We start from the raw sequence: 14157 nt of genomic DNA, 5'->3' as shown, positions 1-14157 counted from the left end.
TGGTTGCATTCAGGATGTATATTGAAAGTATAGCAGAAAGGATGTAGTGATGGATTTGATGAATGGGACAGGGACAGCTCAAGGGTGAACAGCTAGCTGAGTGACTGTCATTTACTGGTGCTGGTCTGGGTAGATGAAGGGAAGAGCAGTTTTAGGGCAGGATGAAATCAGGAGTTGGTTTTGGACAGGTTAAATGTTAAAATTTTCCCCTGCATTTTATTATGAAATTTAAAAATATCCATTAAAGTTGAAAGGAATTTATAATGAATAGCCATATGCCCACCACCTAAATCCCATCAATATTTTGCTGCGCTTACTTTATCACAGATTCTTTCCGTCTGTCCGTACCTCTATCCATCCATTATTCCACCTTATTTTTTCATGCATTTCCAACAAAACTGGAGATATCAGTATATTTCCCCTCAAATACTTTAGTATGCATACATAGCATTAGCAGAATTCAATATTTGTTTAGTTTTTTTGAGATAAAACTTACTGTCGATGAAAAGTACAAATGCTAACTATACATTCTTAATGGATACACTTGTGTTACACAAACTCCTGTCAAGTTATAAAACATTACCATCATCCCCTGGAAGCTTCCTTTCCCTGGCAATGCCCATTTCCACCTACCACCATTAGGGAGCCACTGTTGTGATTTTTTTCCACCATAGATTGGTTTTACTAGTTCTGTAATAGAACTTCGTATTATATATAAATGGTATTATATGTGTATAAATACATACACATATGGAATCACACATATATATTAATTTTTTTTTAATTTACATCCAAATTAGTTAGCATATAGTACAACAATGACTTCAGGAGTAGATTCCTTAGTTCCCCTTACCCATTTAGCCCATCCCCCCTCCCACAACCCCTCCAGCAACCCTCAGTTTGTTCTCCATATTTATGAGTCTCTTCTGTTTTGTCCCCGTTTTTATATTATTTTTGTTTCCCTTCCCTTACGCTCATCTGTTTTGTCTCTTAAAGTCCTCATATGAGTGAAGTCATGTGATTTTTGTCTTTCTCTAATTTCACTTAGCATAATACCCTCCAGTTCCATCCACGTAGTTGCAAATGGCAAGATTTCATTCTTTTTGATTGCTGACTAATAGTCCGTTGCATGTATGTACCACATCTTCTTTATCCATTCATCCATCGATGGACATCTGGGCTCTTTCCATACTTTGGCTATTGTTGATAGTGCTGCTATAAACATGGGGGTGCATGTGTCCCTTGGAAAAAGCACATCTGTATCCCTTGGGTAAATACCTAGTAGTGCAATTGCTGGCTCGTAGGGTAGCTCTATTTTTAGTTTTTTGAGGAACCTCCATATTGTTTTCCAGAGTGGCCTCACTAGCTTGCATTCCCAACACACACATATATTCTTGTGTGATTCCTTTCATTTAACACGTTTTTGACTTTCATCCATGCTACTGCATATATCTTTACTTTCTTTTTATTGCTGAGTAGTATTCCACTGTATCTATACACCCATTTATTTTTTATTTTTTGGCTGTTACAAATAAAGGTGCTGTGAACATTCTTGTTGTGAACACTTTTTTGTGGACAAACATATTCATTCCTTTTGGGTATATACCTAAGATTGGAATTTTGGGGTCATAGAGTAGGTATATATTTTAGTTTTATTTAAAAAACAAAAATAACGGGGTGCCTGAGTGACTCGGTTAAGCATCTGACTCTTGATTTCGGCTCAGGTCATGATCCCAGTGTCATGGGATCAAGTCCCATGCTTAAGATTCTCTTTCTCTCCCTCTGCCCCTCTCCCCTGCTCATGCTTTCTCTCAAAATAAAATATAAAATAAATAAAATAACCAACTTGTGATGAGCACTGGTGTTGTATGTAACTGTTGAATCAATTCTACACCTGAAATATTACACAGTATGTTAACTAGCTGGAATTTAAATAAAAACTTGAAAAAAACAAAAACAAAACTTGTCAGACCTTTTTTGAAAGGTCCATCTACAAAAGAATGGGTAAATACATTGTGGCATAGTCCTATATGGAATACTGTGTTGTAGTTAAAATGAAGTAGAACCACATGTATCAACATGGATAAGTTTCAAAAATATAATGTTTGGGAAAAAAGTAAATTGTAACATTCGGTATGATACCATTTATATAAAGTTCAAAAGCATGTGAAACAAATATTACATATAGTTATTGGTACATAGTTAGAATAGCATAAAAGCATATTTTGCAAAAATAATCATTGATTTTTACTATCCAAAGGTAATAGTACCTTGGGATGGGGCAGGAAGATGAACGGGATCATATCAATCTCTGTACTTTCTGGTTCTCTGATTTCTAACTTTGTCTAAGGAGCTTGTCCTGAAGTATTTATCTCATTTACTCCTTCACCCTTGGCCTGTACTTCTGTACTAGTTAAGATTGGGCAGAATCAGGATTCAGGAAACAGGAGCTGCTCACTCGGCTTCTGAGCCCCCTCTGGTGGCAGCATGGTGCTGGAGGGGCCCCAGGAGGCCCCAGCGGGGCAGGTCCTGGCGGAGGCCGCCCCTGACCTGCCCGCTACCACAGCCTCCAGATGACTTCCAGCCCTTCCTTCCCACCTACTTCCTAAACTTAGGTCTGTGATCTGGCCCAAGCTCTCCACCCAACCCCAAGTACAAACCCTCTTAAAATTGAGCTGTATCTTAAAATGTTTTGTTCCATTCGGGTTTTTTTTTTTTCTTCAGGGACTCTCAGTTTACATTTGTGCGATTTCCTTTGTCTTCTCTATCATGCCTTCTCTAATGATTTTATTTCTATTTTATCTTCTTCACTTTTCTTTGTTTTCCACAGTGTCCTTTAGCGTGATGCCTCTTCTCTCTTGTGTTTCTTGTAATGTGGTTTCTGAAACGTTGTGTTTTGCTTATTTTCTAAATCTACCAGTTCCTGTTTCAAGTCTTCCTGTTGTCTGTGGCCCTCTACTGCCCGACCATCCCTTCCTTGAGTTATTTCTGCCCCTCAGCTTCTTGCATGGCCACAGCCTGGATACATGTTTTAAATGTTATAATAGGATATTGGTTAAATTTTTCTTCTGCTTTTTGGCAACATTTTTCTGATGAGTTTTCGTAGTCTGCGGGAAAGTTTTGCTACTCCCTTTCAGATTTTTTTCTGACAGTACCTTTGTACAGATGTTTTTTCTTATGGTGCCTCTGACTGGATGTTGAGTTACAACTTTTTATCATTTATTTTTACATGCGTTGGATTTTTCAAAACCAGCGATTTGCAAGAGAATGCTGGTGCCTGGAGTGAGGAAGCCTTCCTCCACAGGCTGTCTTCGTTTCTCAGCTCAAGGGCTCCCTCCGGTGTTCCCACAGAGATGTCCACTTTCTTTACTACATGGTGCCTCTGTAGCTGGGCTTCCTCTTTATTTAGGATCCCAGCCTGGCTCAGGAGGCCTCCTACGACCGGCTCCTTCCCCTGATGGAGCCCCTGACAACGAGGGCCCTGCCCTTCCGGCCAGCACGCTCCTCGCTCTTTCCTAACTTGCACCTGTGAGCCCTCCAGGCACTTGATTTTTTTCTTCCTCCTCCTTCCTTGTCCTGCTCATGGCAGTTCCCAGCCAGACTGGGTCCTGTCCTCCTGGGGTTGAATTTTCACTGCGGATTGCTGGGACCTGCACCACCCGGACCTCCATGCGGTTTCTGGTCTTCCCTGTGGCACAGCTGGCAAACCACACGTTGTAGTTCACTCTGCTGGTTCAGGGGTGACGCCACACACAATATGAAGTTTGGGACCTTTCTCATTTCCTCATTTCTCTGAAGATGTAAGTTTGTAGAGGAGTTTCACACCTTCATGCTTGTTGCTGAATGGTTTTCAGGAGAATTGCAAAGACTGAACAAAGCTGTCAACATGCCCCTGTCAGGCTGCTCTGGAGCCGATGGGCAAGCATTCAGAGCCCTCCACAGTCTGGTTGTCCTCCCAGCTCTCTGGTGTGACCGCTGCTCCGGCCAAACTGGTCTACCTACCATCCCGGGAACTCATCGTGCAAATTTCTTTCTCTGTGTTCCTGCTTTTTCCATGGCTGCAGTGTTCCCTTCAGAGGCCTCTGTATGGTAGCTGTTGTTTTGGTGACTCCGCCAGCATGCATTTCTCCCTCTCCCTTTCTTCTGCTATCAGAACCTACCCACCGTCCACCAACAGGGATAGGTGCATGATACGAGCTTGTTAATCATGGTGTCCCTTCCGTGGGCAACAGTTGTTTCAGGGAGAGTTGAATGGTCCAAGCAGGGCCAGGGTCCCTCCCTGAATTTTCCTTCCCTGAGAGCCAGCTGATCTCTTGCTCCAAGGTCACTGTATCAAGCAGTGTTCATTTGGAGGAACACCCCATCGGCAGTATGAAAGGCTGTGGTGACAGTAGAGCAGAGAGAGAGAGTTTTCTTAAGTCCTGGATCCACTCTGAGGTTCCTAATAACATAAACCAGTCTGTTACAGTCTATTACAGGTTAGCATAAGAAACTGAGTCAGTTTTATCACGTGCAACTGAAAGCACCTTTGTTAACTATCATCCTGGTGCTTTTACCTATTTTAACACACAACACACTGTTTAGTAATTATAATTGCATGGTTACTGTATTTGTCCGTATCCCCCACCGTAAGCCCTTTATTACAGGACCCACACTTGTTCACCATTGGGTGCCCAGTACCTAGCATTGTGCCTGGCCAGCATTTGGCAGTCAATAGATATTCAACTGAAATTACATTTCTGCCTTTCTTAATTCCTCCCATCACTCAAAGTCTTAGAGTCCAAGTCATTTGTGGAGCCTTCCACATCAAGTGAGAGAATCCATGTAAAATGTCCAGCACTGTGTGCAGCACTGATGTGTGAGCAAGCTCTCATCAGAGCTGCGTCCTTCTTGCCTCTAATTCCTTGAGTCGGAAGTAATATCTCCCTCCTTTATCTCATTTAATCCAGTGCTTATACCGGAGTTATTTGCATTTTTCTTTTAAATTTTCAAATATTATAAATGCCAAGAAGCAAGGACCTGGCACGGTGCCTCATACAAAAGAATCTCCAGTTGTGGAATATCCAGCTGAATGCATAATGACCAATACTTTAGAGGTGACATAGAAGCTGGTGGTCTGTTATTAGCTATGGGAGTCCTCATGTTAAGTGAGCCATGGGGTAGATCCAGAGGAACCTGAAAAAAGGGGAAAGCTGAATCATGCGTTTGCAGAATGTATGGATGAATGCTGTTTAAAAATCTAATTAAGCTGTGACCACTGACCATGGCTGAAAAATAGCTGTGATTATTCCCTATCCCCAACATCTCACTACTTGGTAAAGACTGTTAACTTGTCCAAACTGAATACTTGGAATTAGAAATGAGGCACAAGGGAAGTGTAAGTCAGAGTTCATAATGCCTTCAGTTCTGATAAGGGGAAACTGAATGTTGCCAAGAGGCTGGAAGCTCTGGGTCCAGAACTAGGTTTCCTACCTCTCACAATTGGCCTCATACCTTTCTTTGGCTGTATATTCCATATGTGGTTAGTATAGTCTGACCGGTTAAACCTTCTGATAGAATGTAAACTCCAAAAGGCCAGGGACTTGGTCTGTGTTGTTCAGTGTTCAGTCTCCCAATACCTGAAACAGTGTCCGATCACTATGGGGCTGTAGGAGGAACTCTGTTGAATTCGTCTCTCTACTGGAGACATTTACTGGCTATATACTGGATACAGCTTTTTTACCTTTTATGTACCTTGCTGAAATATTTATGTGCACAGATTGCCTTATCTGATCCAGATGTTAAAAGAACTTTCACATCCAAGTCCCGTGATGTCAGTGAATTCCAGTATCTTATTCACTAAGGTAACTCTAGTGCCCCAAACACTCTGTCAGTATTTATGGAATGAATGATTTAAGTATTTGTTGAGTGAAGCTTAAATTGAGCAAAGAAACGGAAGTGAGTGGCTCAGATTTAGTAAGAACACTATACTACATTTGTCTGAACAGTGTTAGAGTTTACAGATGCTCTCATAAATACCAAATAAAGCTTCAAGGACTGTTGCAAGACTCAAATGAGGGGGTAAGTTTTATAGATGAGCAAAAAGGCTCAGAGGAATCAAAGGGATTGTCTAAGATGGCATAGCTTGCAGCTTGGAACTGAATCCAAGACTTGACTCCAAGTTTTCTGATCGTTCTGCTTTTTCATGGAGACCAATAGAAGGTGAGACAAGGGTAATAGAAAACAACATTTTATAATTGGAACTGTAGAATCTTGGAAATGGAAGTGGCCTTGTACATCAACATTCCGAACTCCTCCCTCATTTTTCAAAATAGGAAAGTAAGATTCAGAGAGGTCCTGTGATGTATCCAAAGGGACACCTCCAGCTGAAGAAGGAATTACACCTTAGCTGGCTCCTCCCCTTACTGCCTCTGGTTTGTCCTCAGGTTTCACTCTCAGCTGGAGAGAATGGATGGAGCTTGCAGGAGGCCAAGCTGCCCTCTGCTTCCCTGCATCAGAGCCCCTGGAAGCCTCTGGAACTCCAGCCCCTCTGGAAGCCTCCAGCTCTGACAGGAGTGTGGAGGTTGAAGGTTCTTCTGTCTCCCTCTTTCTGTCATTTCTTTTTCCTTCTTTCTTAATTACCTTGCAGGTGAAGGGTGAGAATTGTGGAAGAGGCATCTAGCCAAGGTTCCCTGCTCCCTCCCCTGGTTTTGATAAAGGTTGCCGAGTTTGAAAGTTAGTAAAAGTAACCTCATTTCACTCTCCATTTATTTACTGGCTTTGAACTGTTCACAACTCAGAACTAGTTTTGTTTTTCTTTCTTTCTCTGATGCCCTCTGCTGTAGACCCTGCGTACTGAGGGTTTGCCTTGCCTGGAATCTAATGGAATCTTGCCTCTGTCCAGTAGGAGTGACTTTACCAGGCCTTAGAGAAGATAATTCCATTGATTGGCCTTGTACATCACTCTTTATGAGTGAGAACCTGACAAACGAGAGCACAAGCCTCAATCTTACCAGTAATCAGGAAATGCAATGAAATGCCATTTTTCAACCATCCAATAGGCCAAAAAAAAAAAAAAAAAGATAATGTTTTGTGCTGGCAAGAGGGTGAGAAAATGAGCACTCAGATATTGCTGCTGTAAACATGAATTGCTGTATCTTTTGGGAATGCAGCCTACTATCTATTAAAAAAAAATACAGAGATTACATTCAGCAGTGTTATTTTTGTTCATTCATCCTGTGGAAATCAATGTTCCAGTTTGTAAGGTCATGTGTTCAAGAAAGTTTACCACAGCATTATTTATAATGGCAAAAGCCTAAACACAATTTGAATTTCTGTCAGGAAGTGTGGTTTATCTGTAGTACAGAATATGTCGTGCAATTATTTTTTAAAAACGGAATTAGGCTTCCTTGTGTGGACTAAGAAAGCTGTGTTATCATGTGAGTATAGTAGTAATAGTTGCAGACTAATATTAATGAAATGGTCTTACATTTTGGGGAAAATAAATCTTCATACGTGTGTCTACATGATTACATGAGTATGGAGAAAGAAGTGACAGGATACCATCTCAGCTAGACTTGTTACAACAAACATGCATTGATACTGTGATTTTTTTTTTTAAATAAAGTGAAAAAATGTGAGAGAATGAGTTTGAGAGATAGAAACTAGATTATAACCCATCTGTCTATCCCTTACAACTTGTGAGAGGTTTGGTCAGTTACCTAACCTCAGTCCTCATCTGTAAAAAGGAAATAATATCTACCTCAGTGTGTTTGATTAATGGACGTATACAAAGCATGTCTCACATTGTAATCCTTCTGTTTCTTTTTCCTTCTACACGAGCAGTTTGGAGTAGAATATTAGAACACACATAAAATGTGTTGGCAATGTTACCAGGCTGTATTATCCCAATGTTATCAACTTGACATGGGCTTACCAAAGAGGTGGATTAGTGCTTCTCTGGGAAAAAATATCCAGGTGATAATCTCTCTTTCCCTCCTTAATCCTTACAGAAACAAAATAAGAGTAATGCATGATGTTGCCTTGGCCCTCTGGGGGTTATTTACCTGGAACCTCAGTCAGTAACCCAGGTGAGAAGTAGGAAGGGGTGAAGGCCTCTGAATAGCCAAAACAGATGTTCTAAAGTTCAAGCTCTTACTGGATCATTTATTCTTATTTTAGACAACCCCAATAAGCTTTTCCAGCCCTAACACATTAGTGAAGACGCTATGACAGGCAGCACCCTGAAAGCAGCCAGGAGGGACAGCTGGTCTGAGCCCAGGGGTGCCTGGAAGATACAAGGACTGTGCAAGCTGGATGGTCTGGAGCCAGGCCCTGTTTTCACAATGCATAACTTATCTTCATGGTGGTGATGCTGAATTATTAGGGAGAAATTAATTCATGCTTTACATAATATTTTTAAAATTCTTCATTTACTTAAATAATCTCTATACCCACCATGGGGCTCAAACTCATGACCCAGAGATCAAGAGTTGCATGCTCTTCCTGCTGAACCAGCCAGGCGCTCCTCATCCTTTATATGATCTTATAAATGCCCTAATTAGAGTGTAATGCAGTCCAGAAGTATTACCACCAGAGATGATTAAACTTTTTCAGCTTTGCTGCTTAAAAGGTAAGTTTTGGGGGTGTCTGGGTGGCTCAGTTGGTTGAGTGTCCGACTTCAGCTCAGGTCATGATCTCATGGTTTGTGGGTTCGAGCCCCACATCGGTCTCTGTGCTGACAGCTCAGAGCCTGGAACCCACTTGTGCTCTGTCTCTCCCTGTCTCTCAAAAATAAATGTAAAAAAATAAAATAAAAAGTAAGTTTTGGTTTCTTATTAGTGACAGAATATAACAGAGGTCTTTATACTGTGAGGGCAAGATAGAAAGCTGCATAGTCAAGAGTGACAGGCATTAGAGATTGTTCAAAAAGGATATTGACCTGGAATAATGGAATGATTTCCTACAAATGAGTTATTTGCTTTTTTGCTAAAATACGGTCCACAATCTATAATCCAAAATCCTTGGGACCTGGGGGGTTTTGGAACTCAAAATTTTTCAGATCTCTTGAAAGGTAGCATGTATATAACATTGTATGTTATATAATAGCCCCAGCAGGGTTTAACTCAGCAAATCATAATCAAACATACTAATACTTCTACAGTGAAACATCCATTAGGACAAATAGTATGTAGTTTATTTAAATAATAATAAACCAGTAAATGAAACAGTGGGATAAAAAGATTGTAAATACTCTAATGTTATTTTTTTTAATTGTTTAATGTTTATTCATTTTTTAGAGAGAGAGAGAGAGACTGAGCATAAGTGGGGGAGAAAGAGAGCACACAGAATCCAAAGCAGGCTCCAGGCTCTGAGCTGTCAGCACAGAGCCCAACATGGGGCTGAAACTCATGAACCGCAAGATCGTGACCTGAGCTGAAGTTGGGTGCTTAACCGACTGAGGCACTCAGGTGCTCCTAACACTCTTATTTCTAAGAAAACATTTTATAAGTCTTTTAAATATGCCAGTTCAGATTCAGCTAAATATGCCTGTACATGTGCAAACCATGAACATCTATTACCCCTGGTTGTCTGAGCGTCCAGAGGAGAGGAACCTCAGTGCCTATTGCTGGCAGCAGGCTAAAAGGAGCTGGGTTACCGATGACATCAGGAGCTGGATCAAGGGAAGCACTCTAACAGGGGCTTCTTTAAAGACTTCTCCCCATGTCAGATGGTTAATTAATTTAGGTTTCCATTTAAGTAGTTCCTCATTAATTACAAAAACCAACATAAACTCACATTCATTGATAAATGTGCATGGTTCAAGGTCAACTACTGACACACCACACATTTTCACCATATCATTTAGGTATTTTTTCCCACCTGTTTACGATTTCATGTTCATCATCACCATTATCCTCATGATTACCTGTATTTAACATTTTTTTAGTGTTTATTTTTGAGAGAGAGAATGCAAGCAGGGGAGGAGCAGAGAGAGAGAGGGACAGAGGATCTGAAGCGGGCTCTGCACTGACAGCAGTGAGCCCAATGTGGGGCTCAAACTCACGATCCACGCGATCATGACCCGAGCCAAAGTCTGATGGTTTACCGACTAAGCCACCCAGGCGCCCATGATCATCTACATTTAAAACCGTTTCACACACCCATTAGGTTGGCTACCATTAAAAAAACAGGTATTGGTGACGATGTAGAGAAATCCGAGCCCTTGTGCACTGTTGGTGGGGATGTTAAAATGGTGTAGTCACTGTGGAAAATAGGATGACATTTTCTCCAGAAGACAGAATCACCACATGGTCAACAGTTCCATACAGTCAGATTTCTGGGTACTCAGAAGAATTGAAAGCAGGGTCTCGGATATATATGCACCCATTTTCATAGCAGCATTATTCACAATATCTAAAATATGGAAGCAACCCAAGTGTCCATTGGCGAATTGATAAGCTAAATGTAGAACATACAATGGAATGTTAATTAGCCTTAAAAAAGAAGGAAGTCCTGCAATATGCTACCACATGGATGAGCCTTGGGGACACTATGCAAAGTGAAGCAGGCTAGTCACAATAAAGATAAATACTGTATGATTCCGCTTATAGAAGGTACTTCAAGTAGTCAAAATAAAAAACAGAAATTTTAATAGTGGTTGCCGGGGGTGGGGGGGGGGGAGGGAAGAATAGGGAGTTACTGTTTCTAGGTATAGAGTTTCCATTTTACAAGATGAAAAGAGTAATGGTGAAGCTTAGTGGCAAAGGTTGCACAACAATGTGAACGTATTTAATACCAATGAACTGTGCACTCAGAAATGGTTAAGATGGTAAATATTACATGCATTTCTTTAATGTTTTCTTTACTTTTTGAGAGAGTGTGAGCAGGGGAAGGGAAAAGAGAAAGGGACAGAAGATCCAAAGCAGGCTCTGCACGGACAGCAGAGAGCTCGATGTGGGACTTGAACTCCCAAACTGTGAGATCATGACCTGAGCTGAAGTCGGACACTCAACAGACTGAGCCACCCAGGCACTCCAATTTTATGTGTATTTTGCCACAATTATAAAAACCTTTGTGCACACAAAATCTTCAAAAACACTTCAGCAATTTTCTCATTCAAGACGTACAACAGGAGGACCGTTCGCAATGAGGAACATTCTTTGATGTCAGCCTAATACTTTTAGCTGAGCTGACAAACTTTCGGCATAAGGTGGTCTTCTCATTAGTGATATGAAATCCTTCAAACTTTTTATAGATTTGGTTTCAAACATCACCCTAAGCCAAAGTCCATGCCAAGCATTTTCGAAAATAAATTTCTATTTTTGAAGTAATCTTAGATTTACAGACAAGTTGCAAAGACAGCACAGAGTCCCGTGTGTTTGGCACCCATCTTCTGCTAACATTAAATGACCATGGCACATTTGTCAAAACTAAGAAATTAGGGGTGCCTGGCTAGCTCTGTCAGAAGAGCTTGCCACTCTTAAGTTCGGTGTTGTGAGTTTGAGCCCCATATTGGGTGTACTTAAAAATAAAATATTAAAAAAAATAAATAAAACTAAAGTTTACTCAGATTCACTAGTTAACATTTTTTAAACAGCTAAGAAATTAATAATGGCACACTACTATTTACTAACGTCCACATTTTATCAGATTTCACCAGTTTTCCGCTAATGGCTTTTTTTTTTTTTTTTCCCTGTTCTGGGATCCCGTCCAGGACATTTCACTACATTTAATCATCGTGTCTCCTTTGCTTCATCAAGTCTATGGCACTTTCTCAGTCTTTCCTTGTTTTCCACAACCTTGAAACTTTTGAGGAGTGCTGGTCACATATTTTATAAAATGTCCCTCGATTTGAGTCTGTTTTTATGTTTCTCATAATCAGTGTGTGGTTATACATCATATCAATGCCAAGCATTAAAAAAAATTTTTTTTGATGTTTATTTATTTTTGAGAGAGACAGAGTGTGAGTGGGCGAGGGGCAGAGAGAGAGGGAGACACAAAATCCGAAGCCAGCTCCAGGCTACTAGGTGTCAGCATAGAGCCAGACATAGGGCTCAAACTCATGAACTGCGAGATCATGACCTGAGACGAAGTCAGATGCCCAACTGACTCAGCCACCCAGGAGCCCCATCAATGCCAAGCATTTAAAAAAAAATAATTTTTTTTTTTTTTTACTGTTTATTTTTGAGCAAGAGAGAGAGAGAGAGAGAGAGACACACGGAGCGTGAGTGGGGGAGGGGCAGAGAGAGTGAGGGAGACACAGAATCTGAAACAGGCTTCAGGGTCTGAGCTGTCAGCACAGAGTCCGACACCAAGCTTGAACTTGGGAATAACAAGATCATGACCTGAGCCAAAGTCGGATGCCTAACTGACTGAGCCACCCAGGTGCCCCTAGCATTTTTAATAGTAATTTATCAACATCATTCCAAGCTTTAGTTAACTGTATTAATGGCATCCCGAAGGCAGGAATGCCCCAGCCCCAGGAAGTCTTTTTATTTCCTTTTTTAAGATTTTATTTTTAGGTAATCTCTACACCCAACATGGGGCTTGAACTCACAACCCCAAGATTAAGAGTCACACGCCTCCGCCCACTAGCCAGCCAGGCACCCCTTCCAAGAAGTCTTTGACTCCGAGGCCCTTATTAACTGCAGCAAGCAAGCACCTAAGACAGTTTTAATGTTTTAGGTGCTTTTGCTTCATCACAGAGGATACGATTGCACATCAGCATCACGAGAAGTTATGGCAGTTGTGGGGAGCACCTCTGTAGGAACAGTAAAACCTCACAGGCCTTCCTGACCAGCCTGCCTTCAGGAAGTCCCACTCCTGCCATACAGTCATTATTGACCAGTGGGAGGATTTCTCTGGTTACCGTGTTTTGTTTGCATAGAAAAGCCCAGGGAAATTATATACACCTTTTGAATATTTTGCCTGTTGCTCTTTCTCATTCACTGGTCACCCGCCAGTGTTATTGAGGTTTTTCCAGGAATGCAGCTTCGGGAAAGAGCTGTTTCATCAGCATTGTCTGTTTTCTCAAGAAAAATGTTTTACTCAGATAGGATTTTATCAGATTCATTAATATAATTTTCCGATGCTTCCTGATCATTAGAAGCTTCTGCCAGCTGATTTGCAGATTTTACACAACGATGCCTCTTCAAGTTCTGTAGCTACCTTGAAGAATGTTCAGACGCACCTTCAAGGTGCAGTTCCTCAGGGTATGTTCTAGCTGTATTCTAGTTACATATTCACTTTCACTCAAGCAAAACGTGGTCAAGATCTTAAATTCTGGGGGGGCAGCTGGCTGGCTCACTCGTTAGAGCATGTGGCTCTTGATCTTGGGGTTGTGAGTTCGAGCCCCACATTGGGGGTAGAGATTACTTTTAAAAAATCTTACATTTTTGTCCTATGCAATGTTTTCTTATTTTTATTGATTCTTATTCATCCATCAGTATAAAACTTAGCTTCTGTTTCTTCAGCTCATATGTAGTAATGACTCTAGTCCATTATCTTTAGTAAAATGCCTCACAAACACATCAGGATCAAGCTTCTGTAATAACTTCACTCTCTGTGCTATTGTGAATGAGAGATGCTTTTCTTCTTCTTTTTGTCTTCTCACTATTACCAGAAAGGTGTCTTTGACTCTGATGTTTCATGGTTACCAAAGAACAACAACAACAAAAAGGCAACAGAATACCAGCACTCAGCAGATATTTTGAGAGGGATGTTGTGACAGCTGAGTCTTTGGTCAGTTCAAGCCTGTTTTGCTGCAAAATAAGTTTTGGTGCCAAACTTATGGGATAACTTTTGGTTTTAAGAGCTTTTCAGATCATAATTTCAGATAAGGAATTGGGGGCCTAATTTTTTTGCAGATAATTTTTTTATGCAGTGGAAGAAATACCAGTTTCCTGATATATTAAGAAATGCTTCCTGAGCACTGAGGACAGGGACTCCTAATTTTTTTAACCAGAGACCCCTTTAGTCTTGGAACAATGTATACATAATGGTCAAAGGTTCTGATTGCCGTGGATAACGAGCCTAATCACACTGAAAGGTTGTCATTTATAGAAAGAAACATTTTGACTGGCATACCAACTCAGGTTATACAGAAAATATATTGGCTTTATATTGTAGTTTAAATTTTTTTAATGTTTATTTATTTTTGACAGACAGAGTGTGAGT

Source organism: Lynx rufus, unplaced genomic scaffold (genome assembly GCF_022079265.1).
Source record: "Lynx rufus isolate CCGP_SWC_20201006 ecotype Redwood Valley unplaced genomic scaffold, mLynRuf1.p SCAF_26, whole genome shotgun sequence".
In the NCBI taxonomy this organism is placed as follows: Eukaryota; Metazoa; Chordata; class Mammalia; order Carnivora; family Felidae; genus Lynx; species Lynx rufus.
The sequence above is the reverse complement of the archived record's forward strand: the minus strand, read 5'-3'. Positions refer to the sequence as shown.